This window comes from Emydura macquarii, unplaced genomic scaffold (assembly GCF_026122565.2).
Source record: "Emydura macquarii macquarii isolate MOO-44397 ecotype Brisbane River unplaced genomic scaffold, CSIRO-AGI_Emac_v2 contig_979, whole genome shotgun sequence".
Taxonomy (NCBI): domain Eukaryota; kingdom Metazoa; phylum Chordata; order Testudines; family Chelidae; genus Emydura; species Emydura macquarii.
The window spans coordinates 1-18,006 of NW_027131116.1; the positions used below are offsets into that span (position 1 = coordinate 1).

The window sequence follows — 18,006 nt, forward strand, 5'->3', positions numbered from 1 at the left end:
TGCTCTGTTCAGAATCTTGGCCAGAGTACATTCCTTAACCAAGCCACTCCTCCCTCAATGTGAAGAAGTCATGCTCCAGCCTTTATTAACCAATCAGATTTCCCAAATACTTCAACTAAGAAACACTGCTTTAAGGTAAAATTATAAAACAGATTTATTAACTACAGACAGATAATTTTAAATGAATATGAGTGGCAGGCATAAACGATCAGAGATAGTTACCAAAGAAATAAAAATAACTTCCCAGTTTAAGTTCTTATACACTAAACAGGATTTAGGCCAAGCAAAATCTCACCCTGACAGGTAATACAAGCAGGCTGCAGATTCTTGATACACAGGCTGCTTCTGCTTTGCAGTCTGGGACCCACTCCCCCGTTCAAAGTCCTTTGTCTCTCAGCTATTCCTTCAGGTGCTCAGTTGTGGGGAAGTGAAGACAAGTGATTATGTCACTTCCCCCCTTTTATAGTTTTTTCTAGTTTGCTGGAAAAGTCTTTGCTGGTGACATGAGGTGACCATTGTTCAAGCAGTCTCCATTGTCTATGTGCTCTTTCTTTCTGAGATAGTGGAGTCTCTCCCTTGATGGGTGTTTGTGAATCCTTAACATCGTATGGCTACTCCATTGTTATACAACACATTTTTAGTAACATATACAGCAATACTTCATAACTCTACATATAATGATAGCTCATACAATCCAACAGGAAATTAATGATTAGCAGATGAAGGCTGTTAAAATGATACCTAACAAGTCTTACTTTGTAAAAAACATATCAAAATTATATGACAGTGCTGAATATGAGTGTCCAGGGTATTACTTTGAGACACAGAGTGTCACAGAAATATGTTCTCCCTATTGCAAAATTCTAATGTAAACAAGACAAGTGATGGTTTCACCTTAGTGTAACTGGTTCAGAGCAATTCTATGGGGCTGGGTTTGAACAGGAAGAGGCTGTGTTCACCCCCAAACAATAATGTTGAGGGAAAGCTGTGTCTTGCCTTATCTCCACTAGGTTTCCACAGAGAGATCACTATCTTGTGTTCACTATCACATTGTAAAAATCCCACCTTTTGTTCTAGTGTGGACATGGCCTAAACAATGAGATATAAAGAGAGAAAAATGAACTCTCCCCTCATCCGCACACTACCATTGCCAGGAGTGTGAAGTTGTTTTCGGTGAGCTCCAAATTTAAATGATTAAAAAACAGCATCCAGCTGTCAAGCAGCATCAAGCATCAAGACCTGGGGAATCTAACTGTACAGTGAACAATCAATTCCTGTTACACAGCTGCAGCTATGTGTCCAAACACCATAGATTGAATTGGCCATATTCTTAGCCAGCGTAAATCATCAAAGTTTCATTGACTTCAATGCATCTAGATTAATTTACACCACCAACATTGGATCCAGTTAGGGAGTAGCTTTTGTAACGAGTTGAATCATAAGCAGCCTCTCTAGACATTGCTTCTTTCTCACTAAAAGTCAATTCCTATTTCTGGTCCCAGGTGGCCTCTCCCCAGACTCTCTGGGTATGTCTATACTTCACAAAAAGGCTGACTCTGGATTGAGCCCAAACTCTCCTCCTACCCATCCACAAATCAGTCTGACTTGGGTCAACAAACACTCAAGTATAAGGACCCTGCAAGGGATGTGGTTCAGAGCTTGAGTCCTGCTATGATTTGGGTCCAAGTCCTTTTATTTTTTGCAGTGTGGACACAGCTGAAGCAACAGATCTGAGTCAGAATGTCTGCTTAGTGCAATATGGAAACTTTAGCACAGGTGTGAGACCCAGGACCAGCAATTGTAAACCCAGCTTTACAATGTAGTGTGGACACTCAAGCACAGGCATGGAAAAAATGAGTCCACAAGCCCAGCCCCCTCAGCCGGTCCCCAGGCCCCCTCCTGCATCCAGCATGAACAAGTGGCTTGTGTGCCTGGGACACTGGTGTTCTCTCTTTATCCCCAGCCTGAACAGTTCTAGAGACCCAGCACTACCTCCCATCACTCATGCTGCTCTCAGCTATGGGGCCTCAGCCATGACCTGGGGGAGCCTCTCTAAAGATTAGGGAGGAGTTCAGTCTCCATGGCCTACTGAGTTCCTGGCCTCTCTGCTGAATCTAACAATAAGGGAACAATCAGTGCAGATCTTAGTGGGTTTGTGTTGCAGGCCCTGATGCACAAGGAACAAGGCTGAGATCCCAGCCCATTCCACACAGAGCCCTGACCAGCCACCAGATGGACTTTCAGTCATTGCCCAGGTGGGTGGGACTTGGGTTATTAATCTGAATGGGGCAGCTTGATCTGCTCACAACCACAATAGTCTGCTGGGCAGATCCACAAAGGGACTTAGGTGTTGTGACAGCGGGTGGTGAAGTGACTAACTTTTAGGCAACTTAGATGAAACTTGAAACAACAAAAGACACACCTGTCAGCAAACTAGGCAGGCAGCTGTTTAAATTAGCCAATGGGAAAGTCTGAAGAGAGGGGTATGTCCTAAACCATGCCCCTGTCACATCAAGCCTGTTCTATGCTCCCTACACTTTTAATGCAGTCCCAAATCAGTGGGGCCTGAACTCTTTTGGACCTCAACTGCTTTCTCGTTCTCACTCTCTTTCCTGTTTATTTATTTATTTTTCTTTAAAAAAACCCAAGCGGATAAAGAGACTCACATCTTTCTCATAGAGATTTCTTATTAAGTGACCAATAGGGATTTATACCAGGTCCTGCATCCTCACACTTTCTTCCTGTGGATTTTCTCTCTCTCCTAAAACGTGGATTTCTGTTATTCCCCACAGACCCAAAGTTTTATACCATTCACAACGAGCTCATTCCAGGTCAGCATCCAGGTAGAGAAACACCCAGTTCCTTCTGCAGGATGATCATGTATCTGAGATCAAGGGAGTAAAACAAATCCTCTGAACTTCTCAGCTGGGAGCCATGGCCGAAGGGAACCCTTTCAACTCCCATCTGAGTCTAGTTTTTCAAAGTTCCAGTGACAGTCCTGAACTCTGGGCAAAATTTCTGCCAAACCTGCATCACCAAGTGCTGGAAGGGATTGATTATTATTATTAATTAATGTATTATTATTATCATCATCATCCCTCAATATTACTTAATGTGGATTTAAAATAACTAAATAAATATCCTTCACCACATTCAATATCTTTAAGCATTAAAAGGGGAAAGTTCCTATCTAAAATTTATCCTTCTGAGTCACGAATAAATGCTGACTTTGAACAGATTTCATAGGTTTGGAAAATCAGTTTTGTTAAAGATTCTGCAGAATTCCTGCATTTTAAGGTGCTCAAATGCCCTCATTCTCTTTTGATTTTCCTTAAAATTCTTTCAGTACCCAAGAGCTCTGTTTTTGAAGGTCACTGATTGTGATCTCTTGTGCTCCTAACACATTCTTGAGCTGCTGATTCATACCTTTAAGGATCATCTTTGTTCTAGTTTTCCCATCATCATTCCATTTTATAGAATCATAGAATCATAGAATATTAGAGTTGGAAGGGACCTCAGGAGGTCATCTAGTCCAACCCCCTTCATGGCAGAGTTCTTCATATTTCACCATCTTCTGTTATTCTTTTTTTTTATGTTTCTATTTGGGCAGCAGCAATTAAGGTCTTGTTTGTCTTTATTTATTTTTACATGAAAAAGCCATTGTTTTTTGTTTTTATTTAAACAAAACTACATTTAAAGTAAAAAATGAAATGAAAAAAATATTTCATTTCAAGATATTAGTTTGAAACTACAAATTGTATTTAGATATTTTTCCAGGATTTGGGGAGGGAAGGGGGGAAATTGACATTTCCTAATAAAAAAAAATGGTTGTCAATTACAAGTTATTTTTGGATGGAAAATGTTATGTATTTTTAGCAGCTCTAATCATAATGGACCTGACAGGAAATATACCATCAAAACTCTGCTATGCATATTTATTTAACCTCATTTGATATTTTTGTATGAGAATAAACTAAGTGCGAATCTTATATCTGTAGTGTCATCCATGGCCTACCTCGTGAATGTCCTTATTTCAACTGGTTAACCAGCTGGCTACTGTGCATCTCACAGTCAAAGAAGCTAAAATACAGGGTAGGATAGATGTGAGTCCTTTTGCCTTTAAAGATGTAATGAGAGTATTGCATATATTATTCTCTGCTTTTTGCTGTTGGAAAACAGAGCTCAGGGTGAAATGCCCAAGTACAGGAAACAACAGCAGCAGCAGCTGAAGCAATAGATTAACCAGGAAAAAAAATCCTGTCTCAGTCATCGCCTTCATTTTAAAAATCATTATCATCATCTCAGCTAACAGTCGCCAGGTATCACTGGGGCAAAGATAGCTAATTTACAGCAATGTAACCAGTTCACACTGCCACAATTTATTTATTCACTATGTATTCATTCATTCACAATTCATATGGCTGCAATACTGTATCCAGCTGAACTAAGTGCATCTACAGCAGCATCTCTAGTCATTGATCCTTTCCCTCTGTAGTCAAGTTTCCATTCCTGGTCCCAGGTGGCCACTGCCCAGTCTCTCTCAGGTCCCCACATCCTCCTCTTGCAGCCAGAATAGAGAAGTGTCCTGAGAGTCTTTGTGATTGGAGTTCTCCACACCTTGTATAGTGAGGGCCCCCTTTGCCAGCTTCCCGCTCGCAGTTACTGGGCCTCAGCACTGTCCTGGGGAAATCTCTCTCTTAAGCTGAGATAAAAGTTCTGACTTCACTAACCATTGAGTCATTGCCCTATTGTGCTGAGACTGACAACAAAGGATACCAATCAGCACAGGCCTTGCTAGTTACCCCTGTATGTGATGGGGACACCTGCCTCACTAGGGATCCCAGCACCTTCCACACAGGCCCCTGAGCTGCCCCCAGATGAACTTCAGCCTCGGGGAAAGGTTTAGAATTTGATCCCTTGTGTTCCTTTGCACTACTGTCTGGTCCTGACCCAGTGGCTGGTTGCTGTGTACTATGATGCCTTCTCCCTCTTCTTTCCTAAAGTCAGGGGCAGTTTTGCCTTACTGGTGGCTGATGATTGCTTTTATGATTGCTTATAGCTGCGGGAAATCTTTTTTCTTGTGCTCCAAGAAGAGGAAGACAGGCAGTGGCTGCTGGGGAGGGGCGAAAGGAAGAGAATGCAAGATTTGAAATAATAAGAGAAAGGGATGCAGTAGAAAGAAAGAATCAAGGCAAAGGGTGAAGGTGAAATTGAAGGAGAGAAGAAAGGGAAGAGGTGGATGGAGAAAAGACAGCATAGAAACTTTCAGGTTAGAAATTTCAATTTTTATATGCCCCTGCCCCCTTACTGCCCAAAGTCCAGGCTGGACCAACCCAGATCATTGGTTCCCAGGGTATGTTGCTTTAAATCTGCCCCTGAACGAGAAGAGGGATCAGGTTCTCATGAAAACTGTCTGGGAGTGTTACTCAGTCAATCCTCTCCAGCTGAGTAACAACAAGGCTTTGCCAGGAGGAGACGTGCCCAATTTCTGCTCCATTTCTGACTCTGGAAAGTGAAATTCTTTCCGCTTTGCAGAGGGAGCCCAGGATGGTCCTAAGCTCAGACAAAAAACTCCAAGTGAAAACTGCTTTCTACAGATCTGGTGTCTGCAGAGCGTGGGCACCATTTGAGCTGAGCCTGAATCACCCAGTCCTGGGGAGAGGAATCAGAACCAAACTTCTCCCAACCTGATTGTAATGACATTGCTGGGCAAAGGAATTTCAGGCCAAACCAGCATGAGGGGACCGGCACAGTGTGGCATCTGGGACATGCCCCCTGCTACCGGCTGCAGGCAGGGGCTGGAATCAGCAGGAGAAGCCCTGGGAGAAGAACTCATGTTTACCAGAAGCAAGAAGAGGCAGAGAAGGGGGAATGTGAGAGAGACAGGGGAGGTTTCAAACTGCTCTGTGAGAAGCATCAGACCCCAACTGTGAGGTGTGTGAGTGTGACAGATCCAAGCAGCACAGAGCTACAGGACAGTTCCTGCAGAGGAGGCTGCTCAGAGTATTGCAGTAGGGAAGCATTGTCCAGTGTAACATTTCCTAGTTCTTATTTCTCCGTAAGGTGCCTGAACCTCTGAACTTCTTGCTCCTCTGCTGGAATTCATCTATCTAGCTGTCTGTCCACACCCATTCAACAAATAAAGTATTTTTGGCCGTTCTCTGTATGTTTTGTACTGCCCAGAGTGAGAGCAGGGCACCACTGGGTGACAAAGGAATCCTGACCACTGTGGCGTGCCCCTGAGAGTTACACTGTAATCCAGAGGCCCCATCAAGTCTTATGGGTCATGGAGACTGCTGTATGGTAGAAAGTTTTCAGGAAGACAGGAGTCCTCCAGGGTCATAGAGATTAGGGTGTTTGAGGCTACAGAGGTTGATTTCAGGCTCCTCAGGGGGATATTTCCTGCAAGTGTGAGGAACACAGCCTGAGCTGGGATCCTGCACTCTGAACCCAGAGCCAGGGGTGGATTCTTTCCCCGCTGAAGGAGGCTGATGGGAAAGTGAAGATCGGGGCATCATTATCAGCATCCAAAAATGTCACCAGCCCCGTTCATAGTCCAGATAAACCCGGATTCTTTTCGGGACCCAGCTCAGAGGCAGGGGAGTCCTAGGGGAGGTGAGAGCCTGGTACTCACCCCACCACAGCTCCACAGCCCAGATCCCCCACTCAGGGTTAAAGCTGATCAATCCCTTCCTCCTCACAGACTCTCTGGCCACCCCCACAGCCCAGATTATTTCATCCCCCACCTCCACCTCCCAGCAGTGTCTCCCAGATGTGAATCCCTCACAACCCAGCACACACTCCAGGGTATCAAATCTCTTGGGATTGTTGGGCAGTCTGTGCCATTTGTCTCCCCATCTCACGCTTCTCTGACCCTCAGACAGGAGGAGCTCAGGATGAGCCGTATCTGGATCCAGAGTCACATTCACTGGGGAGAGAGTGAAGCAGAGTGTTAGTGTTAGAGTCAGAGCTCAGCCCCGCGGTGAGTGGCCTCTCCACTCGTTCCCATGAATTTAATATATATAAGGCATCTGGATATCTATGAAAATCCTAGGGTCAGAGTTAAGGATGATGGTCAGTGAGAGTGTTCCTGTTCATTGATGTGGGCATGAACGCAGTATGAAGATTTATGTGAGATTGTTTGTCTGACTTCAGCTTGGGATCTTCTTAGTAATGTTTTTATTTGTAGGGTTGGTTGTGTTATGGTCAGCATTAGTTTGCTTGGTAACTTTAAGCTACAAGTTTAAGAAAATGGTTTCACGGGAATTTTCTTATACCTGAACACTAATCTCCACCTTGAAATCTCACCCTGTCTGTGTGATCCTAGGGAATTCTTTCTTTTTTTCTCCAGTTCAGCTGGCAGAGTATCTAGAGGGGGAAAGATAAAAGCAATGAGATTTTCTGTTGTCATATTTATAACAACATCCCCACTCTTAACTCACATGACTGTGTTTTAATTGTGACAGAGAAACAGACGGAAAAGGACAGAGACACACACAGGTCTATAATACAAACCAGTTTGAAACCTTCCATTTCCTCTGTCATTCAGACATCTCACAGCAATGGAATCAACAGCCATTAAGCCTCACAACCACCCTAGGAGGTACAACCTGTAAAAGATGTTTACTGTTCTCTCATCCTACCTGTCTAACACTTGGTTGGTTTGTCCCATTCTTCTATTGCATTTTGTCATAACCTAGACCCTGAAAAGATTTAATAGTGAATATAAATGTACCCCCTTTGGGCACTTTAACATTATGGGATGTTAAGAATTTGCAGGATCAAGGCCTTGAACTGTAAGCTCTTTGGGTCTGTTTAGTCAGTAGCTGTACAGAGCGCAGAACAATGGGGCCCTTGTTGTCCATTGGCTGAAATATGAATGACAACAAAAATTTGTATAGATGTGTAAATTAAGGCAAGAAAATGGTTGGCTCAATGGGCCAGTCTCACTCCTGCACTGGCAAAGGGATGGGGGGGGGGGGGGGGGCAGTTTTTGACTTCTCTACTCAGTGGCTGTGGAGTCCAGTGCAGACCCTGGCACAGGCTAGAGAAGTCCTGAGGTCCAGTCACAGTTGCACCCCTGGGTCACTGGCCTCTTGTGATATTTCCCAGGCATACCCAGGGCTGTGAGACAGCTCACTACCACCTGCCTTAGCATGCAGAAACCATATCTGTGCCTGCCTTGGGCCAGCTCCCTAACGCCATTGGGCACAGGCAACACGAGCACTGCTCTCTGAGTCCCACAAGCCCTGCTGTCTCACTGCAGGTTAGCGATTGGCTCATTCCAACCCTCACACCCTCCAAGCGAATCCATGGAGTGTCCATCACCTGGAAGACGGGGCACTCATAGTGTTCACAGATTTGCTGCTTCTAAAGAAAGAGTGCGCCCCATCTTAGCAGTCACACCTCAGGTCACCACTCCACAGCACACATGGCCCTTATTTATTTTTATATGGAAAACACATACCATATATTTTTATTTAACAAGGAATTGAGATTCAAGTCATAGTGAGTAGTATTGGAAACAAATGGTTACATTTAAAATAGGGCTGTGTAGTGTGTTTGTGGTCGTCCTTTCCCCTCTGGCTTGGAGGGAGGCCAAACCAACTCACTATGTCACCATGATCACAGTCAAGTAGCAGGGGAATTAGCCAGTCAAGTGTTAGGGCCTCGACCCTTTTGGTAGGGCTGAACACTAAGCAGTCTTAGGGAAGCTCTGGCCCTCAGGCACGGCAGAGCAAGTAAGCAGGCTCTGGGTTCCGGCCCTCAAGCAGGGCAGGCCACTGAGCAGTCTAGGAGGAACTCTGGCCCTCAGGCAGGGCAGAACAGAAGACAGCAGGGCAGAGCTATTGAGAAGTCTAGGGGGCTTAGGCCCTCTGGCAGGGCAGAGCTAGGAAATGCAGGCCATTTAGCCATAGGTGGGAAGGTTTCCACCCCAGGAGTGTGGTTGGCAGGAGGGTGTAGGGGGATCTGGGCCCACTTTGCCTTCAGTGTGCATGTCTCCATTGTGCACACCGGGGTCCGCACCAGACATTGAATTTAACAACCTTAATTCTATGTTGCCTGATTCTGGGACTACAACCCTGCTACAATCCCCCAGGTCTTTAATTTAGAATTAATATGAAATAAAATCAATTACCACTAAAGAATCTTGCTACACTGTCAAAGAAGGAAACTAGGTTGATTTGACATAATTTGTTCTTGGCAAATCCATGCTGACTATGCCTTATAACCCTATTATCCTCTAGGTGTTTAATTAAATATTTAATTCCTAGTATGTGTCTACTTTCCACTATTTAATAAATAACTACATAATCTAACTATGAACCAATTGGACAGAGCCCATCTCTTCCCACATGTTCAGAGACTTATCCCGATTTTCTCTCCTGGATCTCATCTCAGTACCTTTGACCTTCCTCAGAGTCTCCATTAGCGTTATAGTTTTCTGGGAGAAATCACTGAGTCTCTTTTCCAGTTCAGAAGAAATCTCCACTGGCTGCTGGAATTTCCCTTTCTCACACCTGGAGAAAAACAATCTCTTGTTATATTTCACTTAGTAACTCATTATAATTTTGGCTAATGAAAACTGCTGCTCTAATGGGTGTTGGGTTAAAATTCCTCTACTTCTCCCAGCCACAGAGCAGGCGCAGGATAGGTCATGGCAGTGCAACCTTCTACCCAAAAGTCCTATTAACGTTGTCCAACTCTGGCTTGGAGAAACCAGTTTTAGGGTTAAAAGGAGAGTTGAATCTCCATGACCAATTTACTCCTTGGCATCCAGGCTTGTAGTCTTAGTATTGTAGACATCTATCAAGTGGGAACTAAATGGACACACCAACTCATCTCACCCTATCTCACAACACACAGATCAGGTAGGAAAGACTCTTGATCACTGCTGACCTGGGTAGAATTGTAACCAATACCCTAGAGGTGAAAAGCCCAGATTCCACCTCAGAATCCCGAGACGGTCAGTCCCCCAGGGAGGTAACATCACTAGAAAATATTTTAGGTTAATAATCTTTTACATTGGGTGGACAATGCCAGATTCTTTTATAAAATGCTGAGAAATTCAGGATTAAATTCATCAGAGAGATTTGTAACCAAAATGTGACCCCCATCCCACACATTTTGCTGTGGAGCAAAGGTGTGGCTTTAACATAGTCTCCAAGCCGTTGCCCAGCATTGTGAAGTGTGAAGAGAAATGAGAAGGAGCCACAGTACCTTCTCAAGGTGCTTCTGACATCCTAGCGGGGAGAGAAGAAAAATAATATTAGACACACATGGCAGATGCTGGGGATCCCAGGGATAGGATTTTGCACATATGCAAAAAGAGATCCTGCCCTAGCCTCAGAGCCATTCATTGAGCTGAGCTAATGGGGTTTTTCCATGTCTTATGTTTGAATCTGTAACTCTTCAAAGAGAAATAGATACTGATGTTTCTGCAATGCATGCACTGAGTTATACTGTGATCTCTGATTGCTGGACTCCAGTGTCCATGATTCAGGAGCTGTCCTGTCACAGTGTTGGGATCTAGGATGTTTTTAACTCAGTCTCACCTGCAGAAATTCACTCACTGGCTTCTGAAACTTCCCCTCCACCTCACTGATCAGCTCACTGAGACAGGAAATCTCCTCAGAGAGTTTAATGACATTTTCATTCTGTATCTTTACAAAGTCCTTGTCCAGCTTTTCTAGCTGAGCCAGCAGGAGTTGCTCTTGTTCCTCCAGAAATTGCTGCAATTGCTGAAATTCAGATTCAATCATCTGCCTCTTGGTTTGTGTCAGTTTCTGTAAACAAAAAAACAAAACAAAACAAAAAGGCAGGGAGGGGGCAGGACAGGTACATAGAGAGTCTGGGTCCTTTGATAGAGTCCTGCATGTGCAGGAGACAGGCTTCCTTTGCAATCTCTAAGATTTCTGACATTTGACTGTATCCTGTGGTTACCAGCAAGAGGATTTTCTAACATCTTCCCATTTGGCCCCAATCTCCCTTAATGGGCCATTTCTCTGACTTACAAGGTCAGGATATTGAGTTATTAAGTATCCAGATACAGAGCAGTAGGAGGCAGCACTGGAGCTGGGCAAAATTTTTCTCACTAAAAATTTGTGAGGTAAAATGTAGATTTGGTGCCACTGAAACATTTCATGAATTATGCCAGTTTCACCAAATGTTTTGATTTAAAAAACCTGAAAAAGTCAAAACATTTTATTTCCAGGTTTTCTGAAGAAAATGCAATATCCTTCCTTTTAATGCAATTAAATAATTTTGAAATGCTCATAATCAAAACAAAGCATTTTGATTTTGTTGAAATGAAAAATTTCATATGATCCAACATGACAACAAGTCAACCTTTGATTCACTAAAATTTTAGAAAAAAAAATTTGGTACCACCCAAAATGATTAAGAGAAAGCCTACAAGGAACCTCACTTGCTAACCTACTGAGGAGGGCTTTAAAATAGGTTTGCCAGGGGATGGAGACCTAAGCCCAGAGGGAAGTAGGATACCAGGAGGAAGCACAAGGAGGAGGGTGCAACAGGGAAGGCCCTCTGATTCATACTGAGAAAGTAGGGCAATCGGCTAGTTATCTTAGGTGCCTATATACGAACGCAAGGAGCCTGGGAAATAAGCAGGAAGAAGTGGAAGTCCTGGCACAGACAAGGAACTATGATGTGACTGGAATAACCGAGACTTGGTGGGGTAACTTGATGGGAAAGATCAGCAGGGAAAGCTATCTCTTGGAAATCAGAAAATGTAGGGATAAAGTGAGCACTGCCAAAAGCGAAGTGGAGTTGGACCTTGCAAAGGGAATTAAAACTATCAGTAAAAGGGTCTATAGCCATTCAAATAAGAAGAAAACAAGGAAAGAAGAAGTGGGACCACTAAACACTGAGGATTGGGTGGAGATAAAGGGTTATCTAGGTACGGTCCTACACCTAAACAAATACTTTGCCTCAGTTTTTAATGAGACTAATGAAGAATTTAGGAGTAGTGGCAGGGTAACTAATGACAATGAGGATATGGAGGTAGAAATTACCACATCTGAGGTGGAATTGAGACTAAATTAGGGGGACTGTTGAATCGCCGTCCTAAAATATTAAAGGAACTGGCACATGAAATTGGAAGCCCAATAGCAAGGATTTTTAATGAATCTGTAAACTCAGAGGTCATATGCCATGACTGAAGAATTTCTAATATAGTTTCTATTCTTAAGAAAGGCGCGGGGAAAGTGATCCAGGATACTACAGACCTGTTAGTTTGACCTCAATTGTATGCAAGGTTTTGGAACAAATTTTGAAAGTGAAAGTACGTAAGGACATAGAGGTGACCGGTAATTGAGATAAAATACAACATGGTTTTACAAAAGGTAGATCGTGTCAGACCAATCTGATCTCCTTTGAGAAGATAACTGATTTGGATAAGGAAATGCAGTAGATCTAATCTACCTGCATTTCAATACAGCATTTGATATAGTTCCACATGGGAAATTATTAGTTAGACTGGAAAAGATGGGGATTAATAAGATAACTGAAAAGTAGATCAGGAATTGGTTAAAGGAACAACTACAATGGATCATACTGAAAAGTAGACTGTCAGGATGGAGAGAAGAAATTAGTGAACTTCTTCAGAAATTGGTCTTGGGGCCAATCTTATTTAACGTTTTTATTACTGACTGTGGGACAAAAAGTGAGAGTTTGCTAATAAAATCTGCAGATGACGCAAATTTGACAGGTATAGCCAAGACGGAAGAGGATTGGAATATCATACAAGAAGATCTGGATGACCTTGTGAACTGGAGTAACAGAAATGGGATGAAATTTAATAGTGCAAAGTGCAAGGTCATGCATTTAGGGACTAAGAAGATTTTTTTGCTATAAACTGGGGATTTATCAGTTGGAAGTGACAGAAGATGAGAAAAACCTATGTTTATTGGCTGATCACAGAATGACTATGAGCCATCAATGTGAAAAAGGCTAATGCAGTCCTAGGATGCATCAGGCAAGGTATTTCCAGTAGGGACAAAGCAGTGTTAGTACCATTATACAAAGCATTGATGAGACCTCATCTGGAATACTGTGTGCAGTTCTGATCTCCCATGTTTAAGAAAAATGAATTCAAATTGGAACAGGTGCAGAGAAGGGTTACTAAGATGATCCAAAGAATGGAAAACCTACCTTATAAGAGGAGATTCAAAGAGCTTGACTTGTTTAGCCTAACAAAAAGAAAGCTGAGGGGAGATATGATTGCTCTCTATAAATTCATCAGAGGGATTAATACCAGGAAGGGAGAGGAATTATTTAAGTTAAGCACCAATGTGGACAGAAGAACAATTGGCTATAAATTGGCCATCAAAAAGCTTGAGCTCAAAATTAGGTAAAGGTTTCTTGCCATCAGAGGAGTGAAGTTCTGGAAGAGCCTTCCAAGGGGAGCAGTGCAGGCAAGAAACCTAACTGGTTTCAAGACTGAGCTTGATGAGTTTATGGAAGGGATGGTATGATGGGACAGCTTTGATGGCATTTGACCCATTGATGACTGCCAATAGCAAAAATCCCCTGCTGCTGGAGACGGGACACTAGATGGGGAGGGCTCTGAGTTACTACAGAGAATTATTTCCAGGAATCTGCCTTTTGAGTCTTGCCCATATGCTCAGGGCAAGACTAGTCGCCCTATTTGGGGTTGGGAAGGAATTTTCCCCTGGATCAGATTGGCAAAGACCTTGGGAGTTTTTTGCTTTCCTCTGCAGTATGGGGCATGGGTCACTTGCGGGTTTAAATTAATGTAAATGGTGAATCGTCTGTAACTTAAAGTCTTTAAGCCGTGATTTGAGGACTTCAGTAACTCAGCCAAAGGCTAGGGGTCTATTTCAGGAGTGGGTGAGGTTCTGTGGCCTGCAGTGTGCAGGAGTCAGACTAGATTATTGCGATGGTCCCTTTTGACCTTAAAGCCTATGAGTCTGAGAGTTTTCAGGTCCTCTGTCTGAATGTGTGTGTGCGCACACACACCTACACACAGTGTCTTGTGGTCATGGAACAACACACAAAGCCCACATTCACCAAAATCATGGAGGAATTGGATTACAGACAGACCTCCCATCCCATGTCCCTCTGGGTTAATAACAATTGGAATTTACCAGATATTCCTGGATTCTCCTCTTTCCAATCACATTCAATCTCAGGAGCTTTTCTCTCTCTTTCCTCAGAGTCTTCAAATGGGTCTCAATTTTTTCCTGAAGAAACAGAAATATTTTGGTTGATTTTATTTATGGGAGAGAGTGGGGTGATCTTTCCCCATCCCCCTGAAAATATAAATAAATAAACAAACAAATCTCTACTGATGACTGGAGAACCTAGAACTTTATGATATCACATATAGTAAGGAAATGAAACCTCCTTAATGGAGCCGGGGAGTAGTTTATATTTGTGCTCTTGGGAATTATTTGGTCCAAGTTCTCCATTGAATTAAACCAGCATGAAACTGGGGCCAGAAGCCTGGATTTTTTCTTTTACCATGTGAAATAACCTTTTATTTGAGTTTTCACTAACAAAGTGATGCAAATCTCAGAAGTCACCAGAGCTAGAAATATTGGCTGGATTCTCAAGTCCCATTCAGCTTCAGCCCTGAACCTCTGGGGATGGCGCTAGTTTAAGTGTAAGTGCAAACCACATTAGAGGTGCTGATTTGTGTTAAGAATAGTTGAGTTGTGCCCAAATGCTGTCTTAAAACCTATTGGTGGCAATGCCCTCTGGGTAGCTACCCCATAGTCCCCTAGCAAAGAGCCCACAAGCAGTGGATTGTGGAGATTTCAAAAGACTGCATTGTGGAACTAATGGAACCACTTTGGTTGGTTCTTGCCCACATACACAATAAACCAGTTCAGACTGACACCGGTCAGCACCAGCCAGAGTCTAATCCCAATGGAATTTGGCATGGACCTGTGCTGTCTGGAGCTCTTTTGTGTGTATACACTCAAGGCGTGTGGGGTTCACATAGCGTTTAGCCCAGTGATCTCCTCTAGGGAAAGCTGGCATCTGAGTTTCATGCTTCATGGAGCCACATGGGAATGTAAAATCCCAGTAGGACACCTAATCTCCCTGCTGGGCCTGGGACCTTTATCAAGGTATCTTTTCCTTCTAACGGCTGCACTTCTTCAGTCCAGTGGTGACAGCAGCATGGGCTAGTGGTTAGTGCACTGGACTGGGCCTAGGGAGGTCTGGGTTCTTTTCCAAGCTTCTGCTCCTGATCTTGTACAAGTCATGTCCCCTGCCTCAGCCTCAGTTTCCTCTCCCATCCTTTGTCTGTGTTGTCTATTTAGACTGTAAACTGCTAAGGGCAGGGATTGTCCCTCACTGTGTTTTGTGCAGGGCCCAGCATAATGGAGGTCAGATCTCGTTTGAGGTGTGTAGGGGCTACTGGGATGAAAATAATAATTGTGACACAAAAAATACTGTGATTCAAATCAGTAATAACAAGAGTTTGTGACTCCTTCTCCAGTCTGAAGGCAACACTCTCATAGACTGGCCTGCAGCTCACGTGATTTCAACCTCTCTGATAATTTAACAGCTTCTGTTGAGTTGAAAGGTCCCTTATCTCACCAGCGGGAACTGGTTTTGAAATGGCTTCAGCTTTCCAGAGAAATGTTTCCCATGTCCATTATCTTTAACACCTTCGTTTTTGCCTTTTTCCACATTCCCCTATACATTTTTTTGTAAGCAGTGTCTGATCGAGCCCTCCCCTGTAGCGTTGGCTAGGAGGAAGGGAACAGACATCAGGGCCAGACTGTATTTGCATGAGCACACCCAGCAGCTCAGGGGCAGCTCATGATGGCACTGCTTTGTCCAAATGACCCCTGTGGCCGGGTTTGGGTTAGAAATCACTCTACTCTTTAATGCAGGGGTAATGAAATGTTGTTCCCCTTGTTGTATGAGCAACGGGCAGCAGAACTGTGCTGAAGCCTTTTCTGACTGAAGGGTCACTATCATCTGAACAGAACTGGCTAAGCAAGGGGCTTGAATGCCAGTGTTACTAGAGAGTCTCCTGGGAGGTTGATAAAGGTTGGGGATGGGCATACTTGTTTAGAAGCATGGGTTTTGTCTTAAAGCTTAGTGTGGTTTAATCTTTCTCCTACTGTTTAGAGATAGTTAATTATGCTCCTGTTAGAAATCTTTTGTTAAGCGTGTGGGATGGTGGCATGCTCCTGCCTGGCTTTAGCAGCACTGAGGTTCATCTGCTGAGAATCAGGGAGCTGGCTCATCAGAGAGCAGTGGTACCTCAAGAGACTGAGCTGCAGAGGTCCTAGTAGAAAACCAAGGGGTAGCAGAAGGTGCTGGTGTACAGCCGAGTGGCTGGCAGATGACTGGTGGTGTGGTCTGTGGAGCAACAAGCGGGCAGTCAGCAGGCCAGAGGGCAGGCTGCCAGACAGCGGAGTGAGCAAGGTGCTTTCTTTCCACCTCCCACCCCCAACCATGGTGGGAGGTGAGCTGCACAAAGGCACCTCTAGACTCTGGGTCTGCCCTGATTAAGGACAACACCTATAATAATCTGAGGCAAAAGGAAGCTGCCCAACATACTTTGGGGATGGTGTTTTGTTCATGGTTTCACGCATGTGAATCCTGCTTGTGGTGTTTTCCCAAGTTAATGCTGGGTTACCGTTCCCCATTTATTAAAAGTCTCTTTTTCTACACTCAGTCTCTGTGCTGGTGAGAGGGGAAGTGTTGCTTCTGGAGGTGCCCAAGGGGTGTAATTATCCCAGGTTACTGGGTGGGAGCTTGAGCCAGTTTTGTGTTATATTGTTGAAAGGTAGATATTGAACCCAGCCCTTTTTGCTGCCGACTCTGACTGGCAGCAGGGTTACATCTTGTCATATCATTTTTCTTACAGTGAAGGCATTACTGAGCTGAAAGATGTAGTTACATCAATAGCTGTAGGAGGGAGAAATCAAGTAAAACTGACAAGTTGTAATGAAATTAACCTTTAATTAAAATTCAGTTAAAATGAATTGCGCTGGCAACGATTCCCTACCTTGAACTCCTGGGCAGCCTCCTCTATGGGAACCACCTTGTGAGCTCGGTGAGCCTCTGATCTGTCACATATCAGGCAGATTGGGCTTTGATCCTCTTCACAGAACAGTTTGAGAGGCTCCTGGTGTTCTCCACCTCGCTTTCTCCTCCTGATCCCTTTTCTGCTTGTAAACTCAGCCGTTTGGCTATTTCTAAGACATTTGCCAGCTGCCTGTTTGGCCTGAGGTTTCTCTGTGAGACAGTTTCTCTGCACAGAGGGACAGGAGATGTCTGTGTCAGATTCCTCTATGCACCGGGTGATGCAGGCTTGGCAAAAATTGTGCCCACAATCTATAATCACTGGATCTTGAAAAGTCTCCAGACAGATGGGGCAACTAGCTTCATCCCAGAGACTTTCCAGGGTTCGAGGCAGCCATGGCTCCTCTGGCCAGTGTAAGAGGGTTAGTTTCACTTTCCTGAGCTCAGAAATATGCCCCGCCTACAAAAGCAGCTGGGCATTTTCTCTTCCAGGAACTGACTCATGCTGTTTGCTGAGCTGGAAGGAGGCGGTTGTTGACATCACAGCCTGGGAGGGTTCTACGGAAAATTCACCCATGAGGCTCTGTCTGCCCTGCAATCAGCCCCTGTGCTGATAGGTTACTGGGGCTTTACTTGGGCATCAGTACCAAATCTGAGCTTGCAGGAGCAGGATATATTTGTCTAAAGAGGTGATAATAAAGTCACAAGCTAAAATTCAGTTAAGCTGGAAGGCCTGATTCTCATTTACACTAAGGCTGCTCTGGCAGTGTGTACGGGCCTTAAGCAGTGTAGCTTAAGTATGCTTTCATCATATGGTTCATGATATTTTATGTGTTTCCTAAAGCCCCAGCTCCTGGAATCAAGTGATGAAGTGAGAAACAAAAGAAATTTCTACACCTCACGGCTGCAGAGAAAAACTTGAAAATATGACCCAAGTTCAGCATAAAGGAAATAAGAAGGCAAATAAAAAGA

At 43.9% G+C, this 18,006-nt stretch overlaps 1 pseudogene; it reads right to left on the bottom strand.

Annotated features, from left to right (window-relative positions):
* Positions 1–6,358: 6,358 nt before the first annotated feature.
* LOC137150616 (zinc finger protein RFP-like) lies at positions 6,359–17,432 on the bottom strand (annotated as a pseudogene).
* Positions 17,433–18,006: the final 574 nt, after the last annotated feature.